Below are 15,701 nucleotides of genomic sequence, written 5' to 3'. Positions count from 1 at the left end.
ACACAGTTTAGGATCACACTTTTCACAACATTTATTTGAGTACGACCTTCGGTTTTAGCATTCTAGATCAACTGAGGGTGTATTTTTACTCTGCTGTTAAATAGTGAGTGGTCTGTCTTGCCATCTGTGCTATGACAGGAACGAGTGTCGTTAATACACTGAAGATGGAATCTTCAAGTTAGCCTCATGTCGAGTTGGTGCCAGATCGTGGATGCTGCCAGACTACTTTGTGCTGAGATTCGCTGCGAGAATAGATATACATAACACAAAATGGATACACAGCACAAAATGCTAGAAGGCGCTGACCATTTTAATTCATTTTTCCTGTTCCATGAAGGCCAGGCTTCATGGTTGGTACTGATTTGGGCATTAAAATCACAGAGCAGAAACTGCTTGTCTTGTTTTGGGATCAAATCCAAGGTTTCTTGAAGACTATTGTAGAAATGATCCTTCCACTCTGGACCATGGTGTAAAGTTGATGTGTAAACATTATCGATCCTAACTGATCTGCACACGGAATAGTGTCTCAGTATGGTAACCCTCTAAGACTTAGCTACTGGTATCTGTGTCATTCTCAATTGTATCCTAAGGGGAAATGGTTTTAAGCATTTACTCCAGCATATTGAGCCCTTATCGGTGTGAAAGGGCTGCTCCAATTTTTGCTTTCTGTTGCATGAATGGAGTAAAGATGACTTCTGTGAAGTCAATGCATTTACATGAGTGCAACAGAGCAGCATTTGTCCGATTCTTTAGAAGTCAGAATGAAGAACATTTCTCCTGCTTGGATTTGAGAATGGGGGATAACTGGCTTGGCAACAGCACTGCTGAGAAGGAGCTGGCAATTGTGGTAGAGCACAACCTCCACATGAGCCAGCAATGCCAATGCAGTCGGGGGGCAAAAAAAAAGCAAACACAATGTTAGGTTGTATTAACAGAGGCATAGCATGAAAGTCACAGAAAGTGCTAGTACCACTCTGCTGGCTCCTCTGGGGACATGTGTGTTATATGTAGGCCCAGACATGTATTTATATTGAGCGCATCACTATGTTCTCGTTCACAAGCCTGCAGGACTTTCCTTTGTCTGGGCCTGGACATCCAAGCTCTAGCCTGTCTCTCAAAGAAACTATCCTGAAGCAAAGCATGCATTCCCCATGCTAGTCTCTCTCCCGTGACGATGCTCATTCCGCTTGCTTCCCTAGCGCTGCTGATCTTTGGCCTCCACTGTCATCAAGACTGCAAGCACCCCTACATCCAGTGACGGGTGTGTACCAAGCCTTGGAGTGTTGAAAGCTCTAGCATCATGCAAAAGGAGAGCCTTCCTGCCCTGGGAGCTGCCATGACAGGAGCTGAAAAAGCAGTCTGCCCCCACAGCTTCTGAGACTAACCTGAGAGTGTGTAAGAGACACAGGCAGGCTGCCTCCCCTCTCCTGCTCTCTGTACTCTCCTGCTGATTATCAGCATCATCCTTGTGGTGTAGTGCCAAGGACCAAACACAGTAACCTAGGAACAGTGGCAGTAGAGCTGTGTAGAGCGGGAGCATTACCTGTCTGCCTCACAGCCATGGTGTATAAAACCACAAATCACCCTGCTCCTTTTGTGTGGTTGAACTGTGGCTCTGCCACAAGCCCTCAGTAAGGGGGCAGTGAACAGCTGCAACACTCTAGGAACAGACTGAGTGCCAGACACGGACTCATAAAGTCACAACCTACTGTCTTGTTCCCCACTTCTCTAGAGCAGGGGCATGAAACAGCCTTCTCCAGTGCTACACATGGTGCAGGTTACTTCTCCTGGTGTCCTGGCTCCCCTGTGCCAGCCAGCATGTTGGGAAGGAGGGATGCGGGAAATCTTCCTGTTCACTCCCCATTCATAGCGAAGCAGGGAGAGTCTCAGCCCCACCTGCAATGTCCCCCTCCCTGAGCCCTTGTGCTGGTACAACATGGACAGCTCAAGCAAGGGAGAAAGGAGGCACCTCATACCTCCTTGTTGCCTTGCACAGGTGCAGGAGACACTTAGAGTTGACCTCACAAGGTCAGGACTCATGGTGCCTCTTTGCCTGGCTTCTGCAACATTTTTTCCTGGGTACATTGCATGAAGAGGGAGTTAATCAGTGTCAATCTCATAACAGCAGCTTTCTGCCTTTCCAGGAAAAAAACAACCGCCCCACTTCAGTGGCTAGATAGTGGGTACTTACTGCAGGGTGTGATTGAATGGGATAAAGAGCACATTGTTCCGATTCTCTGGGGCTCCCACAATGACTTGTCTGACAGTGAAGAGCTGTTGACTTCTTTCATAAAGTATAGGTGACTGGTGCAGATTGTTAAATCCTTGAATGGGGGCGGGCGGGAGAGAGAAAGTGAATGGATATCTGTGTTGGAGAGAAAGTGGGGAGGGTCATGACCAGGAAGCCTAGAGAATGAACTGACAATATTTGGTGCTTGAGCTGCACAGGTTTGCGGTCCTCCTCCCAAACAAACAGGAGTTAACTCTTGCTGGACTATTGGGCTTTATGGCTTGTTATGGGCTGTACATACCATGGAGTTTCTACACAGACAACACTCCCACTGAGTCCCTGGAGAGCTTTGCCTGCAAGGGCTGCAGGACTGGATTCCAAATGCTCATATTATGATACAGTGCTTTCTATTTACTTCAGTTACTGAATAACTCAGTTGGAACCCCAGGCCTCAATTGTACTTAAAAACACCACAACTTCTGCCCTTGGTTCCAGTCACTTTTGTTTGCATTCGACAGGATAGATAAACTGATCATTGTCCACAGAAAAGCCCCATTTAGTCGAAAAGGGAATTGGCTAGCAATGGTTCCCTCTCATTTTTTCTGTCCATGTGTGGAATACATTTTCGTTGTGTGGAGGTATGCGTGGATGTGCACCACCAGTAGAAACACATGGTGCTGGCTGTGGATGCTTTGCTAATCAGCAGGGCAGCACTTGATTCTCTCCTGGGTGGCTGCCCAAGCGTTCAGTTTACAAGTAACGCTGTGGCTGGTGCTGCCTTCAACCCGCCTTGTTCCCCTTCCAAAGACATAGACAGTACCTGCTGGCAGCCAAGCGACAGGGTGGAATCTCTAGCATAGAGATCAGCTACAGGTATGTGACACAACAGAAGCTCATTGGCTCTGAAAGTAGAATGAAATTATTATTAAAATAAACTGGGACAGCTAACACAGGCAACCCAACTGCAGGAGACAGATTGTATTATAGCAGTTATTACAATGGTAAACAAAATATGTTAGCTGGTGGCATTTTCAAGTATTAATTTTAATGTGGGTGGGGGGAGACTGGATTCTTTGTTTATATATACTGGGTAAGGAAGGAGAAACAGAGTGCAAAGAATATGTGAATGGGATGTGGGTTGTGAGCATTGGTCTGAAAGGCTTGCCAAAATAGTTTTTTTTTTTTTTTAAAAAAAAGGGAAATTCCCCATGACAATAAAGAATTGAAACAGGGGCAAGCCCAAGCATGTGTGTCAATATATTTCCCATTACAATGACGCACTGATGCCCCTCCTTCCCAAACATAACAGGATAGAGCTATAGATTTTTCATGAAAGTATTCCTACTAGAAGAGGTCATAGAATCATTGGGTATGTCTAGACTACATGGCTCCGTCAATGGAGCCATGTAGATGAGTTTACTAGACAAAGGAAAATGAAGCAGTGATTTAAATAATTGCCGCTTCATTTACATGAAAATGGCCGTCGTGCTGTGCCGATCAACTGTTTGGTGGCACAGCAGGGCACTCTGGATGCTCCGCAGTCCACAACGGAAGCCTTTGTCGACCGCTCCGTTATGCCTCGTGGAATGAAGTTGTGAGTTCAGGAAGTTGAAGTTGAAGGCTGCTATCAAATCCCCCCTCACTCTTCTCTTCTGTAGACTAAATAAGCCCAAATCCCTCAGCCCCTCCTCAGAAGTCATGTGCTCCAGCCACCTAATCATTTTTGTTGCCCTCCACTGGACTTTCTTCAGTATGTCCACATTCTTTCTGTAGCCCTAAAACTGGAAAATGGCAGCATAGTTGTCTGCTTTTCGTTCCCCTCTAGAGATGGCGGGGGGGGGGGGAGGGGAAGGGAGGTAAGAATGGGGGGGTTGCAGTGGACACAAGCAGCACTTTGCTTATGTATAAAGAGATGTCCCTTGAGTTTCCATGTGGGTAGTCTAGTCCGTAATCCTGCTTAGAAGGTTTCTAAGGATGGCATCCTTATTTCTTCCTCCAAGGTAGGACACTTTCCTATGCTATTAGCAATAACTTTGGCAGTGAACAGGCTAACAGCATCTGGGCTCAGGTAGCATTGAAGAAAGTCCAGCGGAGGGCAACAGAAATGATTAGGGGGCTGGAGCACATGGCTTCTGAGCAGGGGATAAGGGATTTGGGCTTATTTAGTCTATAGAAGAAAAGAGTGAGAGGGAATTTGATAGCAGCCTTCAACTTCCGGAAGGGAGGTTCCAAAGAGGATGGAGAGAGGCTGTTCTCAGTAGTGACAGATGGCAGAACAAGGAGCAATGGTCTCAAGTTGCCGTGGGGGAGGTAGGAGTGAGACAGCAGCAAACATCAGCATGGCCAGCGGAAACTGGTGCCAGCATTCAATGTCACTGCTCTATACTCAGTTTCATGCAATGAAGTAATTCCCCCCTCATTTCCTCATCCCTCTCGGGCATCTTGTGATTTTGTTTTTTTGGACCCCTGTGTTTTTATTTAATGGCTGTTTTGCCTGCAAATATTTGGATGTTTTGCATTCCAGACTTATCAGTGCTCAGAAATGGACCTAATTCGGTTTCTCTAAGAACAAAAAACTTGCCCCTTTCCATTTGCAGGGCTAAAAGTGTTATCAGGATTCCTAGCTGAGGACTTATACTGGCCCACGTCATTGGCACAACAGACTGACTTGATCAATAGTCCACAAATAAAAATTCTCAATGGGCTTTGATGCAATCTACAGTAGTGCAGGACTCAGGGGAAGTCTTTATAATCTCTCATTAAAAGTTCATGTTTTAATGACATGCTAACATTAGACTGAATGGGAAAGGATATCATTTCATTAAAAGCTGGGGCACTCACACACAAGCCTGTCACTGCACCTCAGCTCAATGCCACGCAGGATTGCATACTTTCTAAACATACCAAGAGCACATCTAGACTGCACTCTTAAATCAAAATAAGATATGCAATTTGCGCTATGAAAATTTCAATTTTATTTCAAAGTAGTCCATTCTGAAATTTGGTGCATCTACATGGTGCCACATTTTGAAATAAAGCACTATTTTGAGACATCCCTTATTCCCCGTGGAATGAGGTTTACGGGGATGCTGAATCAGTGCGCCTATTATTTAAAAAATTATTTCAAAATAGTGGACCAGTTCCTTGGACACAGGGTAGCTATATTGGGATACCAGAGGTATCCCAAAATAGCCTTGCAGTATAGATGTACCCCAAACTGAACACTCTTGCCTCGACTGTCCCCAAGGCCCCACTCTCGCTCCATCCTCCCTCCCTCCCTCCCTAGCTCTCCCCACCCTCACTCACTTTCAGAGGGTGGATGTGTGAAGGGGGGGATGAGGCCTCTGGCTGTGGGCGATGCAGGCTTTGGGGTGGTATCAGGGATGAAGGATTTGGGATGTAGGAGGGGGCTCCGGGCCGGGAATGAGGACCAGGAATGAGCATTTTAATGTGTATGAGAGGGCTTCAGACTGTGGCAGGAGGTTGGAGTACGAGGGTGGAGGGTGTGAGGACTCTGGCTGGGGTTACAGGCTCTATGGAGGTATCAAGGATGAGAGATTTGGGCTGCAGGAAGGGGTGCTGGGCTGGGAGGCAGTTTGGGTGTGTGAGGGGACTCCAGGCTGGGGCAGAGGCCTGGGGGATGGGGTCTCAGCAGCACTTCCTGCAGTTCCCAGGAAACAGCCACCAGATCTCTGTGGCCCCTAAGCACATGGACTGCCTGTGCTGTCTGGAATGCCTGAAATGATAGGTCTGGAGCTCCCATTGGCCATGATTTCAGGGCAATGGGAGCTGTCAAGCTGGCACTTGGGGCGGGATAGGGGGGAGTGTATGGAGACTTTCTGTGCCTAGGGGCTGCAGGGACCTGCTGGCTGCTTCCAGGAGCAGCATAGAGCCAGGGAAGGTAGGAGGCCTGTCATAACCCCAGGTCCCTGCTGCATCGCCAACCAAACTTTTAGCAGCTTGGTTGCCCAGCGCTTGCCAGAACCACCAAGGTCCCTTTTCAACTCAGCATACTTGTCAAAAAGTTGATGCCCACAACCCTAATGCCATGGTCAACACGTCTGCAACATAGAACCAATGCATTCCCTGTGCAAAGTGTTTATCTGGGTTTGGTGGATTCTCTGCCCCTAGGGTACAAGCCCACGATTCATTTCCCAAAACTTGGTTGGCTCACGGAATGTAGGCCAGACCCGCTCTGGCCAGGGCCTTCCACTGAACTGAGAATCAGTAGTCTATCTGCCTAGGTCCTTATCTTATCCTTATTACTGTAATGTCCAAGTGTACCATCGAACCTGGGACTTCTGGAGCTTAGTGCATGAGCTAAAAGCCAGGTGGCTATTAACTAAGGACGTGTCTACACAGCAGTGCTATTTCAGAGTAGCTGATGTTATTTTAAAATAACATAGTGTGCATCTACACAGCAAGCCATTATTTCGAAATAATGTTGAGCTGGAGGACTTCTTACTCTGACTCCTGTAATCCTTGTTTCATGAGGAGTAAGGGAAGTCGAATGAAGAGTGTTCTTCCTTCGACTTCCTGCTGTGTAGACAGCACCAAAAGCCAAGTTAAGCTATTGCGACTTCAGCTACATAAATAATGTAGCTGAAGTTGTGTGGCTTAATTCGACTTTTGCCCTGCTGTGTAGATGTGCCCTAAGGCTGTAGAGCAGATGCATTCTTTCTCTGTAAATGGTATCAGTGTCACTAGCTGGGTGGCCCACAAGATTACACAAGCACCTTATCTTACTGTTAATATGTAATTAAAAGGAGACATTGAATTTACTTGCCAGCTTCTCAATGAACAACACCAAGCTGTCATTTAATTTTGTCTGTTGAGCAAGGAGCATACATTGCAAAGCAATCCAGCAAAACCACATCTATACATATGCCTGTTTTGGCTCTTAGGACATGGGGGTTTGTCAGCTCAATGAGTGACGGAGCGGATGTACGTTGTGGCTTCAATAAACACCACCAGAGGACATCTGTGCCATCCTTCCAGATGAGAAGCAAGGCCGTTTTGTTTCATTTCTGTTTTATGCGGCGTGAGGGAATAATAGGGAAGCCTGGTGCCAGTGACCATGAGCCACTGGAGCAGTTTTATTTACTGTGTGTTTGGGAAGTGGAAAGCAGTGTGGAGTCTAGTGTTTATTTCTGCTCCCAGACAGATATACATCTATTCTGTCATGTTGCTCTTGGGTTTATTAAGGGCTCGTTTTTTTTCAAAATTGGACATGACCCCCCACAAATCTTCATCCCCCCCCCCTCCATTTTCCCGGAATGAGAGGGCATGTTTAGAGCTACATCCAAACTTTGTATTCCAGGCACATCTCTAGTTTTGTTAGCACTGGCATTTCCTGCTAGCATTACAAACATTTATAGCGTCCAAAAGCAACAGTCAGGCTCCGGGTAGTCTCATTGTGCCAGGCAGTGTATAAATATATAGAAGCAGACACTCCCTGCTCAATTTTACAGTCTAGAATTGAGACTCATAATTACGTAGACCCCCTACTCTGCAACTGCAGTGCTGGGTAAAAGTGCTAGATCAGCATTATGGGAGTATTCCCACGGCATAGACACCATGGAGACACCCACAAGTCGTGGTGAAAGGGTTGTGCAAGGATGGGAGCGCAGTGCACATTGCTGATGAGATTCTGGTAAGTGCTGCAGCTCCTTGGGCAACTGGGGAGACTACTGTAACTTACAGAACCTCCCCCCAGGTTTACTTAGAATTTGCTGGAGCTCTCTAGCCCCCAGAGCAGGTCATAATCAGGAAGGTGCATGACACATTTAAAACCACTTTACCTCCCCAGATCTTGAGGTTGAAAGTTCTCCATTGCACCTCCTAAGTCCGCTCATTACATTGACATACATTATATCGCAGGCTTTAAAGTGGGGGATTTCCCAATTTAAAAAATAGCCAAAAAAACTGATAGTCAAAACATTTCATTCCAGTACTGCAGAAATGAAAAATTCAATTTTTTCCATTCCAAATGAACGTTATAGATTGGGAAGTCAATTAGAACTAACAAAAAAGTTTTAAAAAAAATTGACATGGGAAGGGAACACTTTGAAATGATCCAAATGAAGCATCTGGATTGTAATGAACAACAATAATAAATATCCGTTCTTCAATTTTGTGAATATTTTCAAGATTTTGACTTCCTGACTGAGATGGGAACAAATGTGGAACACTCAGAAACATTGGAGGGACTCTCTCCTACCCAGCTCTGTGCTGGAGAACTTGGTTCTCTCTCTGCCTCTGATGCAAAAATACCTTCTACGTGATGTTGGCCAAATCACTAAAGCAAAATTTCACCCGTGGCTACTAATATCATTTCCAAATTTTCTAGGTGCCAAGTGAGACACACCTGTGACTTGGGGTTAGATTTGCAGATATTCTAAGAGTATGTCTACACTAATTGAAAACCCACAGTTAGCCCATGTCAGCTGGCTCAGGCTAAGGGGATGTTTTATTGTGGTGTAAGATTTCAGCCTGAGCTCTGGTCCCTCCCACCTTGTAGGGTCATTGCTCCAGCTCTGCCCAAGCTCAAACACCTAGGCTACGTCTACACTGGTATGATTTTCCGAAAATGCTTTTAACAGAAAAGTTTTCCGTTAAAAGCATTTTCGGAAAAGCACGTCTAGATTGGCAGGATGCTTTTCCGCAAAAGCACTTTTTGCGGAAAAGCGTCCGTGCCAATCTAGATGTGGTTTTCCGCAAAAAAGCCTCGATCACCATTTTCACGATCGGGGCTTTTTTGCGGAAAACAGTACTGTGCTGTTTACACTGGCCCTCTTGCGCAAATGATTTGCGCAAGAGAGCTTTTGCCTGAACGGGAGCAGCACAGTATTTCCGCAAGAACACTGACGATCTTACATGAGATCGTCAGTGTCCTTGCGGAAATTCAAACTGCCAGTGTAGACAGCTGGCAAGTTTTTCCGCAAAAGCAGATGATTTTGCGGAAAAACTTGCCAGTCTAGACACAGCCTTACAATACCATTAAACAGGCCCTTACTCCAAGCTAGCCCTGGGTTTTAATTCCAGTGTATATAGACCCCAAGTGCTCACAGCTGCAACGGAAACTGATTGGCGCTATGTAAAGAAAAATTATATATTTCAATTGAATGGACCCAAAATTCAGTATCTAACTAAAAAGTCCTATAAACATGCCTGTGGTCACACTGAAAGGGGAAGATAACAAGAAATACCGAATGATTAGCCATTTACAAGGCAGAGGTCTTGTGTAAGACATAGTGAGTATCATTGGGGAGCCTCGGTTTCCATCATAAAAAAAAATCCCCAATTGCTCCAACAAGACAAAATGCAAAAATCCAAAATCTGTGTTTTTCCATGATTAAAATGAAATCTGACACCCACTCCCTGGCCAGACAGCAGCAATTGCTATGTGCGCACTGATGGCAATGGGGTTTTACTGTATGATTTTATTTAAAAAAAAATGCAAACACTAAAAGATTCTGAGTCAAAATGCAAAATCTGCATTTTCCCTTGGCAAACTGAGTTCTGGGATTTCTGGTGATCATGTAATTAAAGACTGTATCACAATGCATATCCTCCATGGAGCTGGATTAAGGTTGCATAGGCATTTCCTACCTTTTGAGTGCTTGACTTTGCAACCTTAATCTTCTTTTAACCTAATTATTTTTGATATTATATTAGTGTGTGTGCATCTATATACCACGAGTACCCATTAGAGATGGGCAAAAAACAAAACATAACAAAAGCTGTCAAAAATGGAAATACATTTTTCCAAAAGACTCATGGGATTAAGGTGCCTATTTGAAAAGTAGCCAAATAATAAAAGAAAATGTGATGAAGGGCAAAATCTGAAAACCAAAAAATGGGAAAATTTTCCATGTTTCCCACATTTTGTTAGTATATAGTTTTGGATTGGACATCTAAGTCATATTGTGAAATTTTGTTTAGAAATATATTTAAAAAATGTTATCAAATTCACACATGCAAACAAAAAGCCCAAATGCCTTTTTTGCAAATATAAAGAAAATTGATTTTTAACAAGTAAAAATAAATAAATACGATTTGGCACAAAGTGGAAATTTTTAAAAATACTTCCAATTCTTCATTGCAAATCAATTTATTAAGATGACACTTTTAAATCACATGTTATGACCATTTGTGGAACAGATATAGAATAAAGAGAGCGATTATCCCATATTACAAACACATTTTTAAACTAGAAAGTTAAAGGGCCCTATTTTCTCTTAACTGTGGCTGCCCGTAATATGGGGGAACATATAGTAGGCTGTAGTGTGGGATTTGTTTTATAAATGGGGAGAAGTAAGAATGTAACATGAGCACAGTTGTATTTTAGCTTTAAGACCTCATTTTTTAACAGTTTCCCCTAAATTGCCCCTTGACTCTCTCACCTTAGTAAAGACAGAGTAACACAGTTCTACTGCACACCACACATAGTGAGAGTACATTCTTTGCAAGAAAAAATTATTACCACATCAAACCCCATTACAGTAGAAGATGATCCATAATCCACACTGGGAAACCCAGTGAGGGATTACTAGATTTCCCTGGCTCTGAACAGGTTTTGTTATTATGCATGAACCCACTAGACTTGATGAAAAATTTTATACAACTGTCCCAAAGGGTCATAGATACCATAGAGTTTAGCTGCAGTGGCTAAAGAGGAAAGCATATATCAAGAGGGAACAACACCATTGGACCAAAATGATATTACTGTTCTGTGTCAGTAGCAAAAGGTATTGGCTGCCATCCTGAAGGGCCTTCAGCCTGCTGGAATGGTTATTTAAAGTCTGCATTTCTAAGTTTCAGGATATGGATTCAGCTTTAATTATTTCCAAGTGTCATGAACGCAGGCCTTACAGAAATGCAGTCTAATGTGACAATAAGCTGTCCTTAACAGTAATATTTTCCCATGAAACAGAATCTAGGTCATCGCAAAGAATGGATCCTGCTTGAGGAAATTGATGTTCAGAGTCCTTAAATGAGCCAATTAAACTAGCCTAGCCCCCGGTACTCATGGCAGGACTAAGTATTATCCAAACCACCCCTGACAGGTGTTTGTCAGGGATGGTTGTTAATACTTTTGCTTTTAAAAATCTCCAGCGATGGAGATTCCACATCCTCCCTAGGCAATTTACTCCAGTGCTTCACCACCCTGACAGTTAGGAAGTTTTTCCTAGTGTCCAACCTTAACCTTCCTTGATGCAATTAAAACCCATTGATCCTTGCTTATCATCAAAGGTCAAGGAGAACAATTTTTCCTCCATCCTCCTTATAACACCTTTTCATGTACTTAAAAAACAGTCAACGTCCCCTCAGTCTTCTTGTTTGCAGACTAAACAAACCCAGTTTTTTCAATCTTCCTTCATACGTCATGTTTCCTAGGCCTTTAATCATTTTTGTTGCTCTTCACTGGACTGTTTCCAATCTTTCCTGAAATGTGGTGCACAGAACTGGCCACAACACTTCAATTGAGGCTCAGTCAGCATAGGAGTGGAAGTATTACATCTTGCTTGCGACATTTTTACTTAAATACTCTAGAATGCTGGACTTTTTTTTTTTTTTTAAACAGTGTTACACTGTTGACTCATATTTAGCTTTTGGTCTACTGTGATGCCTTTATACAATATTCCTTCTTAGGCAGTCATTTCCCATTTTGCATGTGTGCAACTGATTATTTCTTTCTAGGTGGAGTCCTTGAATTTGTCTGTATTAATTTTTCTCCTATTTCCCTCAAACCAATTCTCCAGATAATTTTGAATTACAATCCCATCCTCCAAAGCATTTTCAACCCCTTCCAACTTGGTATCATCCGTAAACTTTCTTGGCATAGTCTCTCTGCCATTATCTAAATGAGTGATGAAGAAATTGAGCAGAACCAGATCCAGACCTGATCTTTGCAGGAAACCAGTTGTTATGTTCTTCCAGCATGACTGTGAACCAGTGCTGGAGCTGGGGCCTTGCAAGGTGGGAGGGTCACAGAGTTTTGACTCCCACCCAAGCCCAGAAGTCTACAAAGCAAAGAAACAGCCCTACAGTCTGAGTTTGAGACAGCCGGCAGGGCCAGCCATGGGGTTTTCCTTGTTATGTAGGTTTACAATGGCCATGTGTAAAACATTATGGCTGTCGATTTAATTGCATGAGTTAATGGTGATAAAATGAATCCATTTTAATCACACAGTTATAATCGAATACCAACTGAAATGTATTAAGTATTTTTGAATGTTTTTCTACATTTTCAAATATATTGATTTCAATTACAACACAGTGAATGGAGACGCCCTTCCCCATCAAGGGCCGCAGGGACCGGGCTGGCCGCTTGTGGGGGCACCGTGGAGCGAGGACAGGCAGGAAATCTGCCGTAGCCCTGCTGCACTACCAGGCTAGGACCCAAAACCTCCCACTTTGGCTGCAGTAGCCTCTGGGAGACAGGGCCTGATTCTGGGAGGCTCCCAGCAAAGCCAAGAGGATTGGTGACCCTTCCTCTCACTGGAGGCAAAGGGGTAACCAATGTCACCCCCAGTCCTGGGTACCCTGAGAAAGTGTCACAGATGTGTCAGCATTTTTAAAACAAACATGCAGAACTCACTGAAGAAACAATCAACCATGTCATAGAGGCAAACTTCCCTGGCTACCAGCTACATTCCACAGTGATGGATAGAGCAGAACCTGATGCATTCATCGTGACTGGACAGTACCGCCCACAAAAACACTCTTGTGAGTGTTATCATATGGTTAATAATATATGGAGATATACCTATTTCATAGAGCTGGAATGGATCTGGAGAGGTCAGGGAGTCCAGTCCCCTGCCCTCATGGCAGGACCAAGTACCATCCCTGATAGATTTGTCCCAGATACCTAAATGGCTCCCTCAAGGATTGAGCTCACAACCCTGGGTTTAGCAGGCCAATGCTCAAACCACTGAGCTATCCCTCCCTCATAGGAATCTTCAGCTACAAACTCCCACACTCCAATTTGCTTCCTTTACCATACTGAGCTATCAGCACTGGCTTCCTAAAAGTCTGCAGTAGGTTATCGGTCACCTACTGTGACTCCCTAGGTCTGTTTTGGCCCTATTGATATGGTGTATCACTCACTGACAACCCCTGCTGGCCTGTTTTTGCTCCTTAACCAATTGAGTGGAAAGGGAAGACCTCCAAGTGTCTGGTCAGAAGCACACAGGTGGTTATACCTTGCCTTTCTTGTGTGCTGCTGATGATCAGACAACCACCTCTGAACCACAGTGTGAAAGGAGGGTTTTTACTCAAACACCAACCATTTGTTTTCCTCTTAACACCTGCCTGGCTACTGCAAAGTCCTCACCCTGTGAATCCATCCGGCCACCCGCCTGTGACTGCCAGAATCATGAGAGCGGATGATTTTGTGTCCCACCTATGACGCTGGGAAACCAGGTGCCAGCTCTTGCCCACATTGCAGCACTGACAAATAGATAGCTGGAAACCAGACCAGCTCACCTGTATGCTCATATTGTTCAAGAGAGGTGTTAAGCTTGTGAAGAGATGTTCAATATTTAGATGTGATAAAATGCTTACAAGTCACTGCATGCTTTAATCTTTTCCCATTGTAATAGGGTCGTGACTGACTGCCTTGGTGCCTCCTTCTGGTCACACTGGGAATTAGCTTAGTCCTCAGCAGGGAACCCTCTTCTGGCTGATGTCTGAACCCTCCTTGTTCTGCACCCTCTCCACTTCTCCGGACCCTCGCGGCTTCCAGGACCTCAGTGTTCTCTTCAGGACATGACCCTCTGGCAGTGCCCACCACACTGGTCTCTCAGCCCTCTTCTGGGGGTATCAGCTGTCCGCAGCCTCGTGCCTGCCATTGTGGCCAACTGCAGCCTCAGTCTAGCCCCTCACCTCAGGAGCAAGCCACAGTCCATAAAGGCCACTCCTCTGTGGCTAGGTGTGGTGCAAGGGGAAAGAGGAGACCCAGGTCCACCCACTACTCTGGGTCCTGACCCAGGGACCCTCTGGTGGCAGCCTTGTCTGGCCCTCCTTCTCTCACCTGCCTCCTCCTCTCTGGGTGACCCCTGCACCTCCCTGGCCCTTGTGTCAAGGCCTGCAGCCTGGCAGTTGTCAGCCTGGAGACACCCCCTCTCTCTAGCTCCCCTGAGCCTGCCCAGCACTGCTCTCGCTAAGGCCAGATCTATAGTAGATCCAGAAGGTCAGCTTAAAGTAGGCAAATCCATCTATGTAAATAACATAACTGGAGTTGACATACTTTAAGCCAATCTTGGCACAACTTCACAATGGAAGGCCGAAGGGAGCAAACACTCCCATTGGCTTCCCTTACTCCTCACGACTGCGAGGAGTACCAGCACCAACCGGGGGTGCCCTCACCATTCGATTTAGCTGGTCTTTATTAGACTCGCTAAATTGAATGCCAGAAGATCGATCTCTGGTGTGGTTAGTATAGATATGGCCTTAGGAACCAGTCCTGAACCTCCCTGGTCAGGGCCCAACTGCTCTCACTCTGATGAGCAGCTGCTTATATACAGGGCTGTCCCCACAAGCTGCCCTCTGACTAGATTCTTTCAAGCCCTCCCTTGATTGGCCAGGGCTTTATGCAGGTTTCCTCTAGCCTGCTTTAATCCCTTCCAGCCACAGTGGGACAGCTGCCCCATGACTCCCATGCTATAAGGCACTGGCTGTCAAACATTCCTGACTACTGCACCTTTCAGAAGCCTGATGTGTCGTACGCACCTCCCAAGTTTCATCTCACTTAAAAAAACTACTTGCTTACAAAGTTAGACTAAAAAAACCCAAAGTGTGTCAGCTCACTATTACTGAAAAGTTGCTTAAATTTTAATTTTTACTACATAATTATCAAATAAATCAACTGAAATATAAATATTGTACTTACACGTCGATGTTTAATAAAGAGAGCAGTACAAAGAAGTCACCGTGTGAAATTTCAGTTTGTATGGACTTTGCTAGTGCTTTTCATATAGTTTGCTGTAGAATCAGGCAAATATCTAGAAGAGTGGAAATGTATGTATCCCCACTCGAGAACCACCTTCATAACATAATACGTAAGTTTTACTTTGTAACTGTAAAAATGACTGCTCTGAACTTGTGAACCTAGACCAGAAGAGTGATTTCCCTGCCCACCAAGAAGGATTTTGAAGACTAAATGAGCTTTGTAGGGCAAAATTTTTTGTTGTTTTTCTCATCCACTTGAATGCCCCATTTTGGCTGGGACAGTTCCTTTTTCAGGCCCTATCCTAGGTGAGCTGGGGTTTCTTTCCAAGCCTACTTACCCCTACACAGAAGAGCCATGCCGGTTCTACAGCACTGTGGGCCCAGTATCTGAGGAGATGGAAGTTGGATAGAGAGGGACCATATTTGTCCTCAAGTGTATATTCCACAGGAAGCATCTGTGTCCTATACAGATGGGTATTAAGAAGCATGCATTTGAAGCAGACAGCACCACAGTAAT

At 44.8% G+C, this 15,701-nt stretch overlaps 1 long non-coding RNA gene across 1 annotated transcript in view; it reads right to left on the bottom strand.

The window, feature by feature from the left end:
• LOC142829798 (uncharacterized) overlaps positions 1-15,701 on the bottom strand; it is a 129,762-nt gene that overhangs the window by 48,777 nt on the left and 65,284 nt on the right. The window lies entirely within an intron of this gene.

Source organism: Pelodiscus sinensis, chromosome 6, assembly GCF_049634645.1.
Source record: "Pelodiscus sinensis isolate JC-2024 chromosome 6, ASM4963464v1, whole genome shotgun sequence".
In the NCBI taxonomy this organism is placed as follows: Eukaryota; Metazoa; Chordata; order Testudines; family Trionychidae; genus Pelodiscus; species Pelodiscus sinensis.
The sequence above is the reverse complement of the archived record's forward strand: the minus strand, read 5'-3'. Positions and strand labels throughout refer to the sequence as shown.